Here is a 25,342-nt window from a genome sequence, read left to right on the forward strand (position 1 = left end):
TTGTGCACATCAATGCACTTGAACGTTTTCAGGTACCATATTAAAAAAAAGAAAAAGAAAAGGAAAAAGTTTTGTTTCTCTAAAACTCTTCCTCATTCATGTCCCCATTGCACCTCTTCACTTTCAGATTACGTTATTCTTTTTCTTTTACATAATTACTACTAAGAAGCAAATAAGACCATATAGGCTAACTATAGCAGGAAGCAAGTAATAAATTATATCATGAAATGCAGGAGAAGAAATTGTCGAGTATGGTTTATATTTCATCTAACTTCCTCTCTTCCGCAACGCTATGAATATGATAAAATATTCTAAGGAAGGGTTACATTTTAATCAATATTCTCACATTTTCTACCGATGTACGTTTTCTTACTAATATTCTTCACTGTCTAAGTGGGCTTTAGAAGCACAAAACACTGCAAGCGGATTTTGGGGGTAGCCAGTAGGGCGTTGCCCTAGGACCTGCGCTCAGGAAGGCTCCGCGCTCTGAGCATGTTTCGTCCAAGAAGTAGACACAAAAGCACATCACACACACACACACACACATATATATATATATATATATATATATATATATATATATATATATATATATATATATATATATATATTTATATTTTGAGAGAGAGAGAGAGATTTTGAATTAACACGATCAGCATTTTTATCAGACCTCTGGCCCCATGTAGTCATTATTCTCACTAGGCGCCGCGCGCACCTAACGCCGCTTCTGCACAATATTCACCTGTGACGCGTGGGGACCCTAGTTTCTACCCAAGGTCACATGAATTTGTGGTGGACAACATCATATCTTATGCTACCTTCTCACGTGGTCACCGAGTGACGTGACTTACAAGGAGAAGGCACACTTTGGTAAGTGAACTTCAGGGCATTTTTTGCGAGGTGTTATAAAAGAGTTAATAGAGTTAATAGAGTTAATATGAACTTAGCAGTCGCCGAATGGACACTGCAATCTCGAACCATGAATGGCTGTATGTGTGTTTCTGCATGTTCCGTGTATTTCTATGTGTCCTGGAACACCATACATAAATTGGGGAATAAAAGGGAGAGAAAAACAGAAAAGGACAAGAGGCCTCGGTATCTGCTGCCTGTTGCCTGGTTTGTATTTCTTTTCACAAACAGTGACGCAACTAACAAGGAGAAGGCAGACTTTGGTAAGTGGACTTCGGGGCCATTTTTTGCAAGGAGGTAGTGCACATTAAAAGAGTTAATATTACAAACTGGGAGAGCGCAATGGGCAAAAATGACGCAGAAAAAACGTCTTAAAGTTTTCTACTCGACGCATATATTGTACAACGCGCAAACTTATCAAGTGACTGCGTGGCAGAGGGAGAAGCCCTTCCCGCTGGTCTAGTACCTAGCACGTGCGTCTTTGGTGTACGGGTTCCCGGGTTCGATTCCTGGTGGGAGAGCCTTTGTGACTTGAATTGTCCTCTATGTTTCTGTGTTCGTGTCCCTGTCGTTCTAGGTGATTGGAAAAAAGTCAAATAAACGAGTAAAGCAAATAAAATTAAGTAATAAGTAGTTCAGGTAAGTTACTGAGACACGTTCGGTGAGTCAGTTAACTTTAAAAAAAAAAGAATTAGCGACTCAAGTGCAAAGGGTCCCAGGTTCGATTCTCGTTCGAGTCAAACCTTTTTCTTGTTTTTTGCTTCGACCAATAAAGTAGGCATTTGCAACTATAAGTAAAATATTAATTCACCATATGTTTATAATGAATAAAACAATAGAAATTTTCTATCACTTGTAAATTCTTTTGATGTTCTATGTTAACTAGGAACAAAATTTAATCTCTTCCGTAAATATTATTGTTACTGCAGTCGTTGTGTATAAAATGTTCTTGAAGCTTAATGTCTACACCTGTTGACAGTGTGAGAATTACAAGGGTAATGAGAGGGAAATCTGCTTTGGTTATAGCAACATCCAGTATTAGCAAAGGAGATTTCCCACTCAACTCCTTTGTAAATCGCACAGTCAACAGATGTAGACACGAAGCGTCAAGAACATTTATTACACAACGACTGTCGTCAAGCGCTCCGATCATGGGAGGCCGGGGGCCCGTCCCCCCAAGCTCATTTGGGCCCTTGTATTTTTATGAATATCAATTTTTTATTGTTACATGTATTTTTATGAATGCCCCCCAAATTTTCAGAGAAATTGGCGCCGTTGACTGTCGTAACCATAATACAACTCGTGATATCAGTATATTTAAGGAATAGATTAAATTTTCTTGCTAGTTAACATGGAATATTGAAAGATTTTACAAGTGATTTTTAAATTTCTATTGTTTTATTCATTATAAACATATGCTGAATTAATATTTTATTTATAGTTACAAATGGTTACTTTATTAGTTGAAGCAAGAAACAAAACAAAGTTTGACTGGAACGAGAATCGAACGCGGGACTCTTCGCTTATGAGTTGCACACGTTACTCACTTTTCCACGCCATCACTTGATAATTTTGCGCGTCGAAGAGTATTTCTGGCGAGTAGCAAAATTTTGAAGAAGGTTTTCCTCCTTTATTTTTGCCCATTGCGTTCTCCCAGTTTGCTATATTAACTCTTTAAATGTGCACTACCTCCCCGCAAAAAATGGCCCCGAAGTTCACTTACCAAAGTCTGCCTTCTCCTTGTTAGTTGCGTCACTGTTTGTGAAAAGAAATACAAACCAGGCAACAGGCAGCAGATACCGAGGCCTCTTGACCTGTTCTGTTTTTCTCTTCCTTTTATTCCCCAATTTATGTATGGTGTTGCCAGGACACATAGAAATACACGGATCATGCAGAAACACACATACAGCCATTCATGGTTCGAGATTGCAGTGTCCATTCGGCGACTGCTAAGTTCATATGGTTCGTAGAATAATTTCTACCGTCTGAATTTATTCCAGTTTGTGAAATGGCTGTTAATAGTAAGCAAGCGCTTCGTTTTCATTTGCTGCTCAAAAAGAGGAAAGGTAGAGGGGGGAAAAGAATGTATGTGCATCCTATGCTATTAATGAGATTGCAAACTGGCCGTATCATACGTTATACCGTGGTCTGTGTGCAGACAAAATGAAGTTCTTAAACTACTTCCGTATGTCGAAACCTTCATTTGATGAGCCTCTGGAGTTAATACGGACATATACACCGGTGTATTATAGAGATTGATACAGTGATGAGAACAAGTATTACGCCGGAAGAAAAACTAGCTGTAACTTTAAGATAAGTACGACGAACTCGGAAGAGATACCATAATCGCACCACATATCTATTGCAAAAACAGAATATAAAAGATTGTCATTTGTCCAAGAATTATCGTGGGAGTAACGGACGTACGTACTAACAGTACAATATTATTAGTCCCGCTACGTGATAATAATAATAGTAATAAACGTAGACCCAGAAATGATTCATTTGGCATTAGGGGTGGCTGAAAATCTTATGATTAATATAAATGACTAATACCCAAAGAACAAAACATAATGGACGACTAGGAAGGGTTGGATTCACCATCAGGCCCGGGTCTAGTTGCGCAACATTTTGAGGGAAGCAGTTTGAACAACAATTTAGTAAGCAAGATGAAGAAAAGTGCAAAAGTATAATAATAATAATAATAATGATAATAATAATAATAATAATAATAATAATAATAATAATAATAATAATAATAATAATAATAATAATAATAATAGAAATCAAATTAAACTCTCTTCAAATAATTATTGAATTAGCAAGTGTATTGGCTTTAATCATTGGTCGTCGAAGCCAGTGCCGTGCCGTGGAAAATCAGCGCCCGGGGCGAGACTACACGATGGCGCCCGCAAGTAATTTTTCATCTTTTTTCCTTTTCTATCCCGATTTTTTCGCCCCCTTACTTCGGCGCCCGGGGCTGTTACCCCGCTCGCCCCCCACGGCACGGCCCTGGTCGAAGCTAAATGGAATTTTAACGTTACGAAGAGACCGGTGAGTATGCTGTGCGTCATTTCCCCTTCATCCCTCCTGTGCATGTTCTTTCATCAACACTTTGTCACAATATCAATCTCGATAAATTTCTAAAATCCAATTATTTTAATTATTTTAATGAAATTCTTAGTGTTTGAATATTCAAACTATTACAGCCGAAAATTCAAATCGAATTTCTTTCATTATTGCATCAATGCATATTGTCAAACTCAAACTCATTCTCTGTAACTTTATTTAAAACAACAAAAAGAGATTGTGAATTTGCAGCAATTCGCCTTTCTTCACAGCATATGCAAAATGAAAATTTATTAAAATTTAAAGAAAAAAACGAAACAAAGGTATGCATAAGTGTTAGTGTTTTCATTATTATTATTATTTTCTATTGTGTTAAAAATTTCTCCCATCAGGGAGGAGTGGAAAACCCGCGACTAGTGCAGGACGGAAAGGTCTAGTGTGCATGTTTCGTCTGATCATTTTTTTAAAACATACATTGGCATCAACATAACACTGGCAATCTTATGCGGTGACGGTCACTGCAGTGTCCCCGCTTTTCCTCGAGTGACGGACACTGAGAGTTGCTCGAGACAGTTGTGCGAGAGAGGTCGGTGACGGCAACCGTTTTAGTGACGGCAATTGCAGTTGCCTCGTACGAATACTACAATTTAAAGCAATGATTCACAAGCAGTTGTGTCACCGAGTTGCGTCACTCAGTGACTGCGTATGAATAAGCAGTTATGATTTATTTGGGGTTCTCCTGTTTCCTCCCACATTTCGTCACTTCTATAATATTCAAATAGTTAACCATGCATCTCCGTCAACCCACAGAGCATAATCGAGGAACGTTAAGTCAAAGATTTGATGTCATTAGTCTTCTACTATCTGATATTCTAGTTCATGAAGAACTTCATCCTTAATGCGTCTTTAAGTTGAGTATCGTCAACATACATTTTGGTATTTCTAGTTTCTCAAGCTAGAATTTGCCGCCTCATAATTCAAGTATTTTCTCAATTGTCTCACGATATTGGATGAGTGCCGAAAATTCTGCGCCTCTACCAAAATCAAAACCAAAGGCAGTTTACCAAAAGTATGTGCGCTAATAATTCACTTATAATACTTCTACTCCACATTAAATACGTTTGTGTTTTAGCTCAATGAAAGGACGCTTTCAAACAAACGTAGGCCGAAATGTCCATTGTTAACACGAAACAGGAAGAAAACTAAACAAGAAACGTACTAAATGGGCTTCAATCACTGGTAGTTCAAATCATGCTTTTGATGACCAATCCAAGAAGATATGTTCTACACTCCGGAGCTGAATGCCAACTTGCTGTAACACTAGAAATAGTCCTTTGTGGTTTATGTAGTCTCCAAACGAGCGCTCGTATCGCGGGTTGCAACTGTGGGTTTTTAATGTCCCAAACGGAATCCCAATATCCTCGAAAGACAATGTGTCAATTCGGATGCACTTCCATGCACAGACACTGTCGCAGTTACTTTTCGCGTACCATTGCTGTGGCGTCTTGCCCTATTATTCGTCCTTCGCATACACGTTTGTTTTGCCCGTGTCTTCCACACTTCGCCCCGTCCACACCATTACACATATGTTTTTCGCGGTGTAGTTTTCGTTTTGCATTTTACCTTACATTGATATGTCACACACACCGCTTTTCATTCCAATACCTTACACTATAATCCAAGACCGTGGTTTCAAGATGGCCGCCAAATCAGTGTTATAGTATATCAGATATCTTGATGTGACCCCGGTGCTCCTCGTCCTTTCCGTTTTCGACATAAACAGTATCTGGCGACGTTTATCTTATATCATATTGTCGCGTGCTGCGTTATGTTGCGGAGCATATCTTCAGTGTTTCTGGATGGGCATTGGCATTTTTTCTTTTGTATTCTGTGTCTTCCGGGCGAAGTTTGAATCGGATCTGATCGTGCCTTGTTCTGTACGTTGCTTGTTAGGCATGGAGCTCCATTGATTGACAAAGACTAGGATTATCAAAACCTGAACGGAATACTTAACCGTGATGTGGTATTCCATCCACACAGTCCTTCCAAGTGAACTTTGTGGTGGACAAACACTGTGTGCGTGGGTTTCCTCGGGGTTCTCCCGTTGCCTCCCACTTTCTTCATTCCACCATTTCGTTCATTGCTCATCATCACTGTCTCCTTTAGCCTAGCCGCATAAGTGTGGGACGTAAAACTAAAAAAAAATCATTTCATTTTTTTCCATCCGCACAGTTAGGGTGGGGGTGCAACGTCACCGGTATTTAGTCAACTGCAACAAAAGAGCGAGTACAATAAAGTGCACTGAACCTGTTCAAAGTCAAGATCATTCTACAAGGAAAAGGATTGTGATTGATTTCCGTGTTTCCCTGAGGAATTGAAGACTCGCTGTAGAAAAGAATGTAAGTGTCAGAAACAAAAATTACTGTAACAGTAGAGATAAAAGACAGTAAATAATGCCCAAACGTCACAAATAGAAAATATTATTGCTTAGAAATATAACCTAGCATATAACGAAGTATGAAAATCTAAGTAAGGCACAAACGTAGTAAAAAAATAAAATAAGTGGAACAATTACAAGGTGACACTTACATTGTTTTCTACAGCGAGTCTTAAATTATTTTCGGAAGAGAACAGGAGTACACACTTGTGTTTAAACTCATTTTTGATAAACATAACAACCTTCACAAACTTACAATTCTGACTGTGATGTTTTTGTTATGTCGTTCTTCAAAATAATATCCTAAACCTGTCTGTTTACAAAAATGAAGTCATGCATGAAGACATCAATGAACTTCTTGGTTTGTTGCCTTATGAAATAATGTATGTAAATAATTTTCCAATATATATATTTAAGTGTTTGATTTGCGATAAATTATATTCTCTCTCTATCACGATATGGTCTTAGAATAAAATGTAGTTTTTCAAATTACTTCTTGGAAGTCCATAAGATGCATCATGAATGTTTATTTCGTTGTCTCCAATGTTCCCAAGTTTCTTTTTTGTTTTATTTTCTAGTTCATGCTCCGCTCCCCCTTTATTACACTATTGAAGCTACTTATTTCTTGAAAATGATTTAACAGAACTGAATCAATCCAAACTAGATTACTTTAGCAGAGGACAGGATCTCTTTCTTGCTAACTACAAATTTTAAATCATTTATTAATTAATTTATTTATTTAATGTCTCTCTTTAGCAACGATACTTATATGCTCATGGGAGACTTGGATTTACTGTTTAACTGTCGTTTACTAATATTAAACACTACTGTTTAACTGTTTAACTTGATATCCGAACCACAAGTATCGTATCAGGGATAGATCTCTGCAACATGCACATAGAACACATGTTACTGTTCAAGTACTTAGAGAGATAGTAAGATTATATCGAATAAAGTTTATATGCATTAAGACTTTATGAAAAGTATAGCATATCAAACGATCTATAATTCCGAATATAATCGTCTTCTACATATAAAGAAGGCTATAAAATAAGTTATTCTAACTTGCACGGTTTACTATAATAATAGAAAATTTGAATATGCTAATTTATGACATGGTCGTGACGAAAATTACTTTCATCACTGTTATGGCATATAGAGCAGGAAGCAGCTTCAGTGGGCTCTTTTAAATGGAAGTACGATTTATTTAATTTTCTTATAGAATATAATATCATATAGAAAAAATATTTACAGTTACGGAAAGAAACAGAAATGTCCTTAGCTGTTAATTGTTCTGCCTTGAACATTTAATCTAATAGAGTACCTTTTGATGGAAACACGATCAACTCAGATCAATTTGTCCTTATCAAGATGGTCACGACTACAGGCTACTTAACGACATTGGGAAATAACTCGTCATGATCAGCATAAGTGATACTCACGTTTCTCTACCGAATTCATCTACGTGTTCTTTTGTCCGTCTTAACTCGTGATATCTTTAGAACCGTGTATATTGCCAAATAAATCAGTTTAAAACACTTACTATGGATGTTCTCACCATTTTCCACGAAGTACTTTTAAGTTTGGAAAGTGTAATTTATGAGAAACTAAAAAAAAAATCATGGATTTCCAGTTGTTCGATATATTTTAAGTTACATTTTATGTAATGCGTTTCCACTATAAATATAGAATAAAGTTTTCAATAGCGTGCACATATAATAGATTATGACGCAGTTTTATTCAAAATCATAAAGTTGAAAAAAAATAATGAAAATATGATTTTCCTAATAAACTGATTGATTGCATTTATGTCCTTTGTCAACAGGGATGCCGTATAGAACGAGACCTGCAGTTTGACGTTGAATCTAAACAGCTGACGTGCTTTTAATGCTCTCCCCCCCCCCCCGGAATCAAACATGGAATCTCGTGCATTAAATTTACGCGCTCTAGCCACTACAAACTTTTAATGAATATTAATGCAAATAAAAGGATGATAAATAGATAAAAGCCAAGAAACGTCTATGGAGGGGTTAAGAGTTCTTGGACATGTGTTCAAAATCAACATAACAAATAGGTCAGGTCATATACTGTACATATTTTTAATTTGACTGTATAAACTCCACTGTATTTCTTGTGAATCTATTAATTTTTTTGGTCAGGAACTATAATAATTTGATTTATGATAATACTGAAAGGTTTCTTTTATCTTTTTTTAAAAGTAACATATAGCCTAGTTTATAGGCTATCTTGTCATTCGCATAAGAATTTATGAGCAAACGTTCTTTTCTATATGTATGAAACACAATTATCTATATCTATCTATCTATCTATCTATCTATCTATCTATCTATCTATCTATCTATCTATCTATCTATCTATCTATCTATCTATCTATCTATCTATCTATCTATCTATCTATCTATCTATCTATTTCATTTTCAGCAAAATGCAAGGTTTTCTTTAATATACCAGGTGGAAATAAAAATTGTAATCCATTTACTGCAATATCTCAAACTGGACATAGAATAACGTGGGTAGAGATTGCTTTACTGCTGAAAATGGTGTGTGTTGGATATTTACATAATGATTGTTGCTTTTCTTTGCTTCTTTAATATTACAGCAACGAGTTTTGGTAGTTGTAATTATAAGTTCCCGCACTTACATAATTATAAATAGTGTTGCAAATTTTACCAATGTTTATCATATCTCCGGAACGGTTTCAGACATCAAATTGTTGTAAACAGGTGTGGTACTTGTGTAAGGAGTTTCTCGAAAAACGACTTTCTAAATAACTCAAACGTTCAATTCTTTCTAAGTTTGTTCCTATCTGCAGAGGTTGATGCATTTAAATTGAGTCGAAGTGAATGTGCAACTGTACTGCAGATGCACAACGCATCGCCATGAGACTGTCACGAAGTAAGCAACAGCATCTCATTAGTCACGCAGTAGGTCAGTGTGCTCGAGCGCAATTTGATCCCGCCGAAACTGAACAGATCCTGGGAACTTTCTGGCGCTAAGTTCACGGCGTCGCGCATCGTAGAAATGTGTAATTTTCGTGTATACCATGTGATGCTGAGTCGTATTATACGGAAATATGCGGCACAGAGCCCTGGGCCCAGAACATTGACGCGAGTAGCAGGAAACCGACCTCCCGTGTGGAGGACCTCGACGCTATAGATGTGGTTCGGCATGTAGCGACCTCCGAAAATCATCATACACACCGTATGATAGCCAGCAAATGCCACACATCGCAGGCGACAATCAACCGTGCAATTCACATGGATTTACGTCTCACGATCGTTCGCAAAAGCACCGTGTACACCCTGAAGCCGTGTCATGTAGCTGAGCAAATAAGGAACTGCAAGAATCTGTGTGAACATCATCTCGTTGGAGATTGGTGAAAGTTTGTTGTTACCCTTTATGAGGCGTGGATTTACCTCACAGACAGGGCCGGCCTTAGGTGGTGCGGGCCCGATTGGAAACATTTGGCTGGGCCCGAGGTTTACAATTAACTTGCACCAAGGTATATATTGCTCTCTCAATGCTGGTCTAGTAGTTAGCGCATGCGCCTGTGGTATACATATTCGCGACCTCGATTCCCAGTGGGAGAGTACACAAAATTTAATTTCATAATCACTCTCTTTCGTTAATCATCCATCTCCTAAGAACAAATTCTGGGATGTCAAATAATAAAAAAGTATCATTTTCATTTCATTTCAAAAGTTTATTATCGATTTTGCAGTCAGAATGAATGGCAATCAAAGTGTGCGGTTAAATAGTGCGTGGATGTTAAAAGACGAAACATATATATATATATATGTAACTTAAAACAATGTTAGACATGGATTTGCATGAATATGTTTTTTATAGCTATTTTTCATTCAAAATTGGAGTCATATTAGTATATCATAGGAATATTAGTATATCATATCTGAAAAGGAATACTACTTCGTTTAGTGACTGTGAAATGATATATTTAAACAATTAATTTAGTTTAGTTCAGAAAAGACAGGACAAGACAAGAAGTGTTGATTAGTTCCCGCGAAGTGGGGCCAGAACGTCTAGATCTCAGACTACTTTGTCCAGAGAGAAAATTGTTGAATGGTTTTGTTTTTGTAGATAAGATGACGTTTTCTCACCTGCAAACTGTTCTGTGAAAACGCTCAACCTGTTCATTGCTTATAGCAGCTAATTTTTCAGAGAATAACTCAATGGAAATGCAGACTGTGAATGAATTTTAAAATACATACTTCACCCTTGTACCTCGCAATTTTTCAAGAAAGTTCTGTATCATTATTTCATAATTTTCTTCTCTTACAAGTAAACATATCGATGTGAAAATCTAGTTTCTTGACCAAACTTGGCAGAGAAGTGTGGAATATCAAAGGTCGAGCCTAGCAAAAATTAAAGTGAATCCATCCATAAAGGCGGCCGCAGTTGCCAAAAACCTGGTTGATCAGAATAGGTCATAACAATGTGTTTCTAGATTGAAAATTTCATTGTATTTGTAAAACGGGTAAAGGAATGAAAAACAAAAGCACATTAGCTGACACCGAGAGGAAGTAGCCTTCTATTTGAGGTTATGGTTATCATGGCCGCCATCTTGAAGTCCGTCATCTTGTTTCCCACTATACTTTTTTTTTAATTGGAAGGAGGTCATGTAATGCAATCAAATTGGGTTAGAATTTTACGAGAAATACAATGGTGAAGACAATGTTTCCATAAGTTTATTTTTGTAAGACATAATGGAATACACATTGATATGAATTCGTTGGTTCAAAGATTTCCCCTCAGCAGTATCTTTTTCAGCAAAATCTAATGTACGCTAGTGAGCAGTGATGCATTGCTACAATTTTCGAAAATATAGCATGTATTTGCCCCGTATATGCTTGTTCTCTTATAAATTTAAGGTGAGTAGAAGCTGGACTATAAGATTATTAGATGGGTATACGCCGTATACTCCCGTATACGTCCCATTACATCCTGCTAGTGAGAACATCGTAGGTCAGTTTGAAATTGCTATCGCCTGCAGACAAAATCAAATGGTATTGAGACGATCACAAACCTAAAGGAACTGATGGAAGATGACATATTTTCCATTGGATTATTTGAGTTAGAAGACAAACCTTCATAAGCAGCCATCAATTCAATACGCATTAGTGTATATTCGATTTCCTGACCTGATTTAAAAAAAATCCACGATATTTTTCGCAGGGCAAAGATTGTCCTCTGATTTTGTATTTTTAATATAGCTATAATAAGAGAATGGATATGCAAAGAAGTCGCATTGAGGCTGATTTATTTGATACCATCTCAGTATTCACATCAGTATCACATGGCATAATCAGTGAGAATGCCAGGAACTTTTACTTAGAGGGGTATTAAGGCAAAAATACAAGAAGGTCTGCACCCTGAGTAATGATATACATATTTATACAAACTCAAAGAAAACCATATTTATACGTCCAGAGGTATGTGTAAAGAAATTTGGGGAAGTGTTAGGGGTGTTGGAGTGTGCAGAATATTCCCTGGACATAATAGAATATTTTTTTACAACAGAAGTTGTAAACGTAAAAAAATAGAGAAACTACTGCAGCATTTAATTAAGAAAATATTTACTTATGCCCGGGAACTTAACACAAACTATTAATTTACAATACAAAATGTTCATTCACTTTTAGGGAGAGGTACCGCTCATACCCTTCCTTGTGGACTCTATGGGTGCACCTGTATTGCGATATGTTGTTGTGTGTATTTGATAACTGAGAGTAGCAGAGCCATCTTAATGGAACCAAAACTACTTGGCCGGGGGCCCCGCAGTAAACCTGTCGCTACAAGTGGTCAACAATAGAACAGCAGGTGGTCTAATTAAACTCGTACTTAACCACTTTCATGTCAGGTAGGGCCGAACAGACCCTGGGTAGGTCCCTGGGGGAGGAAGATTTATTACCCTGACCGTTAGGTGGTCAGACTGGTTCCTGGAAAAGGTTGACCGTTAGGAGGGATGGTGTATAGTTTCTAGAAAAGTTTGAATGACCTGTATTACGTGATTTTTTATAGGCGTTGTTCCTATAGGAAAGGCGGGATATGTGTTGGATCGTATGTTATACAAACTCCATAGAAAAACTACGCTGTGATAATACTAAAAATAAAATTAATCTCGAACCCAAATTATTTATCGGAGTGTTTTTTATTTCATTCGATCGTAAATTATACATGCTTCATAGAACAGCAACGATGTGATCATATTAATTATTTTAATTGGCTCGGTTCCATTAAAGAAAACTCAGAGGAATTATATTCCGAAATATTAACAAAGTCGTCGAACAATCTTTAATTGTGATCCTATTTTAAAAATGGGGAGGGAATAAACTTTATTCATGCGTTACTTTTTTCTTTAATTCGATTATTTGCTTAGCGAATACGGAACACTCTTTGAGTGTGAGCGTACTAGAAAGCTCGTGTACGGAGTACATATACAGAGCGTGGTTCTAGTACGTCTTTTCTGGTGAATTAAAGACGGGAACTAAACTTTTCGTGCGCTTTTTGGAAACCGGTTGGACGGGAGTGAAAGATAGCGTTGTTCTGTAATGACGTTACAGGTACGTGTTAAAACATTAAGACAAGTAGAAAAGAAAACCGACGTCGTGTCGGGTAGATATCACAGAATGCCGAGTAATAAAAACAAGTTTGGTTCCGCGGTAGGTGAACGTAAGACATTGTCGGGGGAGAATACAAAGAAGATTAAGGTTGCGGTATGTGAACATGTTGAAACACGCCTCTATGGTAATTTGCAATGTAAAAGAATTTTGGCGCCACGAATGTTGAACACGTGATTACCTTGCGGGTATGAAAATACTTTAATATATAGAGAGAATCATGCATCTCTTTGAGAAAGAAGATCCCTACGAAGTTAACACTGAAGCAATATTTGATACTGAAACAGAAATATGGGAGTCGTCGTCAGATGAAGAATATGATTTTGATGCAATAGAATGACCAATGCTAACAGTTTCACCAACCCTGCTATCATCTCCAGTTGTATTTTCAAGAACATCACGATTTTGGGGTTTAGATTTTTGTTGCAATAGTCATCAAAAGGTGAATGTATAAAGAAGGCTATTGAAAAATGGGATTTCAACGATTCAGTAATATGCGATGGATGTAGAGAAGGATCCCATCATGATTTTGCTCATGATTGTATGAATGTGCACCCAAAGTCATTGGAAACCCGTGCTTGGAGTATTATAACAAGTCCTAGTGTTCAAAAAGATGTGTTTCACTTGTATGCAACACTCATATTATTGGAATATTAACAAGAGAAAAATTCTATGAAACGTATGCGGAATTATTAAGTGATACAGATTATCTTTCGGAATTACTGGACATTTTCTTAAGAAAAGACAGACGGAAATCGGACATTCCAGATTGAAAAAATGTATTTGAATAGAGCTAATATTTCATGTGTGTTATATAGTGATGAAAACATTAATGTCAATTGTGTATTAAAACCTACAAAAGTATTCTTACGCAACAATAATCCATTGAGTGCATGGAATGCAAGTTAAATCTTCCTCATAATTGTACTCTTCATAATACTGGTTGATTTGCAACAAAGTACTTATCTCTTGAAAAAACTCTTAGTGAACCTTTTGAAGTTTTTGAACAAGAACATAGTGAAATCTCATTTATATGGTTTACGCGTAAAGTTTGTGATCATTTAAAAAATACAGAATTTGTTGGAAAGGTTATTTCATTTTTCATTCATTAGACAAATGAAATTTTAACATGTGTAAATCAGTATATTATCGATATTCAAGATTTCAAAATTTCTAATAACGAATTTATCATTCGTGAGTTTTGTTTAGCTGCATGGGATGATACAGTAAATTTCCATTGCTTGGTAAAATCACCAATAGATTATGATTTATTGTCACTAGGTTGTCAAAAACAAATTGATTGGTTAACATTAAATTTACACGGTCTGAAATGGAATAACAAAACTGGATATACTGTATCATGCATACGAAACCTTGCATATGAATTATGTTCAAAGAATTCAACCTTTTATTGTAAAGGTTTAGATAAATCTCTTTGGATTAAAATGTATCGTTCGATGAAGATCGTAGATGTGGCGTAGATGATGCGTTCTGTCTATCGCCTGGTGGAGATGTGGCTAACAAGCTCTCTCTGTGCGTGCGTGAGCATTTGCTGTTGGCTGTCAGTTCAGAGAAAGTGCACGTAGTGGAAGTATTCCTGTATCTATGTTTCTGCAGCAAGCGCAGTTGAGAACTGTGCTTGGAAGGAAAACGGATTTCGCTTTGCAGCAAAAAATGAAAAATAAATAAATATTCTTTCCTTTCCTTTCCCGCTCCTACATATCTTATTTCTATTTTGTTATGTTCTGTTAATATTTTCAGAAAAAGTTTTCTAAGTTACCGTATCTCATCTTAGTAATTTACGTAGTAGAACAAACTGAAAACAATCCATTAAAAATCATACTTTTTAAATATTTTCGGAACATTTTCTTACAAGTAGTATGCTCTGGCATACGAACTAGTACATAAGCTGAGTTTCTTATTGAATTTTAACATCGAGTTACTTTTAAAATTACAAGTCAAATAAAAGTGTTCGAGTAGCTACGAGAGAATTAATTTCAAGATTATAAGTTAAATAAAAGTGTTCAATTAATTTTAATGAAAACGAATTAAATTAAAAGAAATAACATCATTTTGACGGATCGAATTAAACATTTAAGTAGGATCATAATTAAATTAATGGAGAAAAGCTTGTGAGAGCTAGGGATCGTGTTTCAAGCCTTGTACTGAAGTTCTAATGATCTGAAACATATTTTAATTATAATTTTTAAAATTTCGATTAAAGAAACATGTAGGATTATGTTTCAAACGACAAAAGAGGTCATTCCACTTTCCAGGACCACTTCATCCCCTTCTTTCGTCAGGGTAATAAATCTTCCTCCCCCAGTGACCTACTCAGGGCATGTTTGGCCCCACGTGACACGTAAGTGGTTAAGTACCAGTTTAATTAGATCACCTGCTTTTCTACTGTTGATCACTTGTAGCGACAGGTCTGCTCCCCGCGAGCAAAATGGCATGTATTAGGAAAAAAATGTAATCATATTGAACACAACACACTTGTATGTTCTGGGCCTAATATGCAGTAAAAACGGCACTGGAGAGTAAATTAGACTGTTGAGTAGAGCAGACTGCACTAGCGCGGGGCCCCTTTAGGCGGTCCAATCGGCTTAAGGCCGGTCCTGCTCAAAGATTGTGGTAAAGTTCATGCCATTACTTACAGACCTGTTGACGGCAAGAGCCGAAACATATTTATCTACCGGTGTGCGGAATATTTCCCAAAAAGGTTTATGATCATGTCTGGTTTCTCTTACACGAACAAACTACGTCTGCGAAAAGTAGAGTAAAACGTCGTAATCAATGCTGCGCACTACCAGACTCATGTTCTGACTGAAATGTACCAGTATGAGACCTAGAATTGTACGAGCAAGACGTGAACCAGATTGAACTACATTAAGATAAGGCATCCAGCAACACGGCAAAAACATCTCTGAAATTCTGTTGCTGTATGGAACAGTAAACTGGAATTGCGGCAATTCCCTTTGTCAAGAGTTCAGATGAACGTCCAATGGACTATTGTGCTTTCAGACTCCTCAAGCGGCGCCTGATTCATCGTCAAGTTCGTACCGTCTCCGACCTGTGGAAAGCCTGTAAAGAAGAGTGGGATAAAATACTTATTTCCAGCTGCAACGCAGTCTCCTGCAATGTAAAATCCGATCTGGGCAATAGTCGTTAGATTTGGCCTGTAGATCGAACATGACCAGTGATATTTTCTAGATAAGAAGCACATTCAAATTCGGCTCAAAATAAAGAAATTAACCTCTCTATTCGAGATACTTCGTATTATGATCACAGTATTCGACGTTAAGGTACTCTCAATGTGCATTAACTTATTCATCTTACTTGATTTATTGCTGTTAAGGAGGCCTCCATTTTTTTAATTTGTGACACATCATAGTTAATTTGTAATACAGAATAATAAGTGTTGTATTGTAAATTTTCATTTAATATGTGTATTTGAAATGTATAACAACCTTACCTAGAGTCACTTCAAAAATACAATTTTATGTTAGCAACACTGTTAATCTCGTGGTATTGAAGATTATGTCAATGAATGTCCCTTCCGATTGCCCTTCCGATATTTGCATATTTAAAACTTTCAGCAATTTCTCTATTACTTTACAAGGGTCTTCCAAAATAAATGCTGCACCCTGTATATCCCAAATATTAAATATAGGACAAGGAGCAGCATTAACAGTACATTTGGAACAACATACTACCAAACAAATAAAATAAGTATTGTTTCATGATAACATAAACGAACTATTGATGTACGCAACAATAAAATGTATTTAAGTGCATCTAGGGTTTAAAAATACAAATATATCAATAAATTACAGGAATGAGTACAATGTAATGTACAAATATGTCATTAAAATCATAAATATATCTATCATAATGTATCTTTTGATACAATGAAGTATACCGATTGAAAAATATTTTTTACGACGGATGATCAGAAAGGAAGGTTACAAAGCCTGCAGTGAAAGGTGTATATATTATTTCATACAACCAATACAACCAACAGATAGTACATACATTAGGTTATTTTTTTTAAATAGTCTCCATATCGGTTGATGGACAAGTCGCATCGTGCGACGAGTTTGAAGATTTTCTCCTGGTAAAATTCCTGTTCTTGCGTGTTCAGCCACGTTGTCATAAAGCGTTTCACCTCCTCTGAAGCGAAACGACGGTCTCCTAGCTGCAAGTGCAAGGACAGGTGAAAGTTACTAGGAGCGAGGTCCGGGCTGTAGGAAGAATGATCGATGATGTCCCAGCGAAACTGCTTCAACAGCATGGTGGTCTTCTGGTCTGTATGCGGGCGCACTTTGTCGTAAAGGAAGATGACGCCATAGCCTTAAATTTCTACCAGCTACCGGTGAATTTCAGCCGCGGTTACATGTTTCGCTCGCACTAATCGAATAACTGACCGGACAGTTTTCCAAATGAGTCACCATTTGTGTTTATCTACAACCAGTGCCGTAGGTAAAGGGTGGCTGAAGTTCTGCATAGTTGCCAACTACATGTAAAAATTACCACACACTCCTTATTCCTCTATAAGAGATGAAACTCCAGAAATATCGACCCTGTGGCCTTAGTTTTTAATCCTTCATCATATATTAATCAAGTCGTTTCCAACCGGTGTGTCGCCATACTCCTAGGTAGCGCGAAATATTAGAATTTAAAAATTCTGTCGCACTTTATAATTAGTTAAAATCAATTTTGATTCAGATTATAACAGTAAACACCCCTTGCAGCATCAACAGTATCACATACTCACTATTTTATAGAAACTTATATAAAAACTACTCTCTCTTATAATTTATATTATAATTAAAAAATAAACAAGTTTGTCGCGATGTCATAAGTGTTTACTACTTGTGTTATTAGTCAATACAAAAGGAATCATTATATTATTCTTTCAATAAAATAAGTAGTATATTTGCAATGGTATATTGTATTCTTTATCGTATACTTGTATTCTTTATTGTATACTTGTATTCTCTTCGAGCAATAGTTGGTTCATAAATAGGTACAAGCCAGTTTATTTTTATAGAGGAAGAAAAAGAAAATAATATAAGATTAATATATATATATATATATATATATATATATATATATTAAATATATAATGGAATGTTGATACGTAACTAAGAACGACGAACAGAAGGTTGTCATAGGAACAAACAAACAAGATATAATGTTATGTAATGTCATAGTTTCGCTGTTATGTTGTATGTGAGTTAATGTTTTACGAAGCTTCAAAAGGATAATAAAAGATTTAACAAGGTAATTTAGACTCGGTCAATTTTACTAATTATTAAGAACCATAGGGCCTACTATATTTGTTATATATTTACAGAAAAAAATATGAGCGAGTTTTCAGGTGTCTTGCAACAATTCTTATATCCTTAAATAATCCACCAAAGTACACAGAATGAAGTTTTTAGCTATAGCAAATGTAAAGTAAGGAATAAACATAAACGACCAAAATGGTCATTAATTATAGTAGCATTTTCGGTCGTTTATTTTTGTCCTTTACTTTAAATACCCATTAATAGAATAGATTATTCACTGAAGAGATTCAGAAGAAATACAGGTCGTGGTACTTCAATACCCGTGAAAGTTAAGAATTTATCAAGTAACCCTCATTTGTTGGATGTTAGTGCACATTAATTAGATGGGAAACGTGACTTAATTTACCAAACATTGAGTGTTCATGAGAGGCATGTGTTAACAGTAAGTTTATTTATCATTGAGGTATGATTAACAAAATGCTATTATTGATTTGTTGGTGTATTTTATTACACTACCTTGGTTGTATCATTGGGATTGAATCTCAAATAGGGGCCACGGTGGCTCAGTAGTAGAGTGTTCACCTCTGGTGTTTGGGGTCCTGGGTTCGATCCCATCCCGCGCCAAGTGAACTTTGTGGTGGACAAACACCGTGTGCGTGGGTTTACTCGATGTTCTCCCGTTTCCTCCCACTATCTTCATTCCACCATTTCACTCATTACTCATCATCACCGTCTTCTTTAGCCTAAACGGCATAATCATGGGACGCAAAATAAAAAAAAAATAAAAAAAAATCATTTCATTTTTGAATCTCAAATAAAACAGTACAATTACGTACTTTTAAACACCAAAGTGTATTATTATATGAAAGACATGTCTTAAATACAATTTTTTGAATATCATTTGTGCTCTATACCAGTGGCTCTCAACCTTCATTGACTGAACGTCCAGGATATCGCGACATACTTGTTTGATACTTTTATTATAAATTATATACATGTGTGTGTGTGTGTGTTAATAGTGAAACATATTAGTATTTATAATGATTATAAGAGGGTCACTACCAAAGTTTTGAGATGTGAAATAACTTACATACTTAAATCGTATAGCACTGAGCATTATTGCTACTGTTGGAGGTGTTGACGGGTACAATCTCTCTCGATTTTAACTAATTGTTATTAAATTCTTCATGATTTTTAAATTCTAAAATTTCGCAACAAATCTTAGGGGATTGCGTGACACACCAGTGTATCGCGACACATCGGTTGAGAACCACTGCTCTATACATAATTGTATCTACTAATAACACAGCTTTCCTAATACACTGGACGAGTGTTTCTTGTATATTTGTGAAATAACTGAATAAACATCACTCTGTACTAGAGATCTGCACGGGCCAAATTTTTCGGCCCGAGCTCAATCCAGCCCGAATGTACCTAGGCCCGGCCCAGCCCGGGCCCGAAAAGTTTTGGAGATTTTCGGCCCGAGCCCGGCCCGGCCCGATAAGTTTTTTAAAATTCTTGGTCCAAGCCCCAATCTTTCTCAAAATTTAGTATTAAACTTGACCTAACCCTCATAAACATTTTCTAAACTCTGGTTCACAACCTGACGTTTGCCTCCCGAATGGTACCATTGCCTCCTAGAACTTTACCTGTCATCGAGAAAACAAACACTGCATTTCCTGTAACAAAAATCGTACTTATTTGATTTTTATCATAACGTGAAGATGGCAATATTGTTTAGCGACAGACAAAACTTTCCCACCCCTTATTGTCATATGTTGGGTTCAGTAAAGATCAAGGTAAGAGTTAAATTTACCGTGCAATGCCTGCAATCCTCTATAGTGAAAGTGGAGCCGCTAAGCAACACAAACTGTAAATAGCTATTGCATTCTTTGTAACATTTTTCACGGGCACACTTCTTCAACGTTTGCCTTTATTCCAATTATCGTTCAACGAAAGTTAATAATTATTAAAGAATTGCAATTAATCGGCCCCAGCCCGGCCCGACCTAAAGGAAATTAGTGTCGGTCCGCCCAAGCCCGACCCGATCCTAAGAAATAACAGAGTCGGCCCGCCCAAGCCCGGAACGTGCAGGTCTTTACTGTGTACTATTGAATTTCTGCTTTCAACAATAAAATTTAAGTAATTGCAAGAAAATATCGAACATTAGCGCATTTCCTCATATGACCATTTTGACCAACTTTTCATGCCTTTGCTACCTTGACTTTTTGGTAGTTATTTTAATTCATACTTCACTACCTAAAAGAAAAAAAAATAATGGTGAGTTTTGTGCAAAGAGAATGTGTTTTTAATAGCAATGTTGGAAGAGTCTCAGAATTATTGAAGATTGGTGGAAGCTCGAGGGAATAATGGGTGACCGAGATTTTTCCTTTTCCCCTTCTACATAGAAAGGAAATTCACCCTTTGGCTATTTGAAGTTCGTTAGACGTGGTTTTGGAATACCTTCTTTCTTGTTATATATATTAAATTCCTGCATTATATATTAACTTTAGTTTTTCTCATACTTCTACAGAATCACATAATTTCTTCTTCAATTTTTAAAGTTTCATTCTACAAATTTGTTTCAAAAACACTCTTACATTAGCAATACCAGTTCATACATTGGTGATACAGGTCCACGTATTAGAAACATAAGTAAGTGTAATACTGGTTGAAGGATGAAAACTTGTGTTTTGATTGCATTTAGTTGTTCTAGCAGATATTCTATTGACAGTAAATTTGCAGTATTTAATTAGTAAATACTGCAAACAAACAAGAAACTAACTGAGTTGTGTAATATTCCCACTTACAGAAGTTGTTTTGCTTTATGGACAGATTGTACAGTACATGTAACACAATAAACGAGGAGTATTCAACAATTATTGTCCTTGGCATAGAAGATTTGTCATTTTTTCACATAATCTCGCCTCACTGTAATGCACTTCTCCCCCCTATGTTCTAGAGCATAAATACCAGTTTCAGAAAAACTTCATGGCTGTGCTAGAAGCCATTCTTCGACAGCTTGCGTAGCATGCTAATCATTGGCAGACTTTGTCCCTCGCAGGATCTGCTTAAGATTGGAGAACAAGTAAAAGCCACTTGAGGCAATATCTGGAGAGTAGAGAGAGTACTCAAGTACTTCAAACCCGGTATCAGCGATAGCGGAGGTGGTAAGGTGACTTCTGTGAGCAGAAACATTGTTCTGCAGCTGGAGCATTTTCCTGTGTACCATCCTTCTGCATTTTTCCTTGGTTGTCTCCCTAACGTTTGGAATCAATTATGAATAATAGCTCCTGTACTTGTCTTTTGGTCCTGGAGATAATAAATGAACAGTACGGTCTTACTATCCCAAAAGATCGTGGTCATAAGCTTGTAAGCTGGCGGCATTTCCTTAAATTTCTTGGGGGCGGAGAATCATGATGCCTGTTGCTTGAACTGTGGATCGTAAAGATGTACCTAAGTTTCATCTACGATCACACATCTGTCTCTGAACAACGGACTCGTTCACACTTTTGGTCAATGGTTAATATTCGTGCTACCTATCCGGCTGATACCTTGTGCACCTCCTAGTGTTGGTGGAAATCTGTGTCTATTAGGTGGGGTGCTGACTGCCACGGGTGCTGACTGCCACAGCCAATTATTGGTACTGATTGCCACGACTGGCGCTGATTGCCAATATCAAGGTGCTGACTGCCACGAGCCTGAGAGAAAGTTGCTAGACGTAACATGACCGGACGCCAAGAAGCATGAAAGAAACTAGATGAACCTTAGGATCGTGTTGTTCAGACCAACACTTAACAACGGTAAACAGGTCTCTGTATGTACACTCATGTCCAAAATTATTGTCGCATGACTATAAATATGTTGTTCTAGTAATATAATTTGATAACGAATTCGCCCGGTATTTCTTATAATGTTAGTGTGTGTATAATCGGTAAAGACAAGTATGTGGTAAATTTCATGTCAAAAGTGCAGTAAATAAGAACAATAAAACGAAAATAAAATTTTCTTGTCCATTTAGTTACATTTTATTTTACTCATTATGATTTTCGTATTTATAATTCTTTTCCTATGAAATTTATCACAAATATACATTTCCTGATTCTCTGCAAAATTATCAAATTATATTCTTGCAAGAAGATAGTTATAGATATGCGACAATAATTTTGGACATGAGTGTACTTTCAGTTTTGTCAGGGAGCGGTGCGTACAAAATTGGTACGATTTATGTATTCTCACTTGAACTCCCTATGTCAGTATGAACTGTGTACAGCTGCTCAAATGGTTTCGAGCAGCTCTTGAAAGTTAAATCAAAAAAGCACTGCTGGCTGTCCCTCACAAGGGAAGCTCAGGAGAAAGCACTCGCCTGCAGAGAAACTAAACATGCCATTTGAAGTCCCAATTCATCTTATTACAACAAGCTAATAAAATTCCTGTACGGTTGAGAACGGTTCGAGATATTCAACTTGGAAGTTTATATGAGAAAATGAGGATATACACATTTATACGTGTTAAGTACAACATAATTAGTAACGAATATTGACATACGAATTGAAAGCTATCGGAAGTAATAGAAGAAAAGAGTTTCGCAATAACTAACGGTTTGTTAGATAGAATTAGTCATTACATTGTTCACAATAATCATAGGTTAGAGATGAAAATTGATCACTGTTCTTCTTCTGTTTTATGAGGAAATGACGCAGGCAAAAGACTCCCTTGCACCATGAACATTTTATATGTGCAATTGCGTTGTATCCGTCGTGGGAACAGTTCGCAGAACCAAAGCAAAAAGCAAATTCGATAAGTGATTCAAAAGTTATAGGCCCATAATTTGTTCGTAACCTGCCTTGTAGAACGCAAACTGAAACGATCCAATGTATCACGGTGATCGGAAGTGATTCGTATGGACACGAACTTTATTTGATTGTTTCGTTGGTACATTATAACGTCCAGATGAAGTTTCATACCATGTACAAATCTCCTGCCATAATCTTTGATTGATCGGAATCAAAACACATCAAACGGTTGCACAAATCCTATGCAATTCTTTGGTATCTTCTCAACCATTAGGTCTTTGCTATCCGTCATTCAACTTGTAATGGACAATTTGTCTGTGAATGAACCCCAGTGATCAAACAATAGCAAGTTCAAACCATCAGGCTTCGCCATGGGAGAGAATACTTAAACGTGCATCCACTCATTTTCTCATGAACTTTCAAGCTGAATATCTCGAACAGTTCTCAACGTACAGGAGTTTTATTACATGTAATCAGCATGAATTGGTCCTTCAAATGACATGCTTATTTCTCTGCAAGCGAGTGTTTCTCCCAAACTTCCCTTGTCAGCTGGCTTCAGACCATCATATCCATTAAATAATACAATAAAACAATTAATATAAACAATGAAATGTGCAAATTGTACATACAACAGAAAAGACAATCCCTTTATAAACATCAAAGTGTATGTTGTTTCACTTAGTGAGCAACTTTGCAACTTATAGGATGCCACATAGATTTGCTAAATTAATCCCTACTAAATTAATTAATAATCATACGAGTAAATTTAGTGTGAGGGATTAATTCCTCTCTTTCCAATTACAGTTTCTCCCAAGTTCGTGGCAGTCAGCAACTTCATATTTGCAATTGAATTGAATATGCCTTTATTCATGAGGCGAGGTTTAGCCGTAGGCTGCTCTACCACCTAACCTAACAAAAGTACAATCAGGAATGTCACATGGGAATATACAGGGTGCGAATTACCGGGGGGGATGAGGGGGATTTTCCCCCTCAATCACATTTTGTTCCCCCCCCAAAGAAGTCAGCTGAAGTATCCCCATCGGGGATGCTCGCTTTCCCCCTCAAACTATGCTTAGTATAACTCCAAATTTCACTGATTTTTGTTATTTCTTGTAAATTTAATCTTCTGGCTGTATTTCGAAATGATCGATGTAAACTGTTCAGTTTTGGTCATTTCTACTTACCACCTAATTACCCACTATTTTCAACGTTGTTTAGTAGAACTATATTATTATGACTACGGTTGTTACTTGCAACTGTACCTTCGTACCCTTCAATTCGTCATCGTTTGTGAATTTGAATGTACTAATTGCGTATAACAAAGCCACATATAGATTTATAAATGTTATTAGCGGTTGGCCAAGAAGAAGTGAACAAATAGCTTCTTCTACCATACTTGGCGAAGTTCGGATATGTCATATTCATCCTCTATATTTGTATCGATTATCATCTTATTTTAATTTTTGTTATAACATGTTATTTTATTTTCCACTGTACTCTTTGTTAGCACATGGTCTTCATTCCCTAGTAGGTTGTGTGTATGCAACTCAAAAGTTGCATTTAATTTGTGATAATTAGCATAGTAATCACTGCTTTTACAGTTTACGGAAATGAACTTTTGAAACTGTACTCAAAATCTGAGATATAGGTATTCTCTCGTAAGTATATGTTAACGTACACGCTGGGGGATACGCTCCTAGTGAGCAGACATGTTAATGAAGGTGATTTTTAGGTGAATAAGCGAATAATTCAAGATTTGTTTCAGCATTTGTTAATACGACTGGTTCTCCGTGTCATTGTCCGTGTCTGTATAAGCATTTGAACTGAAGCGTTTTTTTTTTAAAGTTAACCCTTCATTTTTCCATCTTTTCGCTGTACAGTTTGCTGTACACGCAATTAATGTTGTCTGAAAAACTTCAGTGTAATGTTTTACTTTATTTGAATAACGTAGCCCATAGTGAATCAACTCATCTTCAACCTAACAGTAAAGTAATTTTTAAGTGTTGACTTCCTGTGCCCATCACGGAATCGATATTTGGAGAAAAAAAGTCGTGATGAGCACAGCTTTAGCGGGAAGTAGAAGCACAAGCTCAAAATTTGAATTGAGAAATTTTAAATATTTGGCCTTCGATTTGATCTTGATGTGAGAAATCGGGACCAGCAACAATCCATTTCTTA

Source organism: Thermobia domestica, chromosome 7 (genome assembly GCF_964235325.1).
Source record: "Thermobia domestica chromosome 7, izTheDome1.hap1.1, whole genome shotgun sequence".
In the NCBI taxonomy this organism is placed as follows: Eukaryota; Metazoa; Arthropoda; class Insecta; order Zygentoma; family Lepismatidae; genus Thermobia; species Thermobia domestica.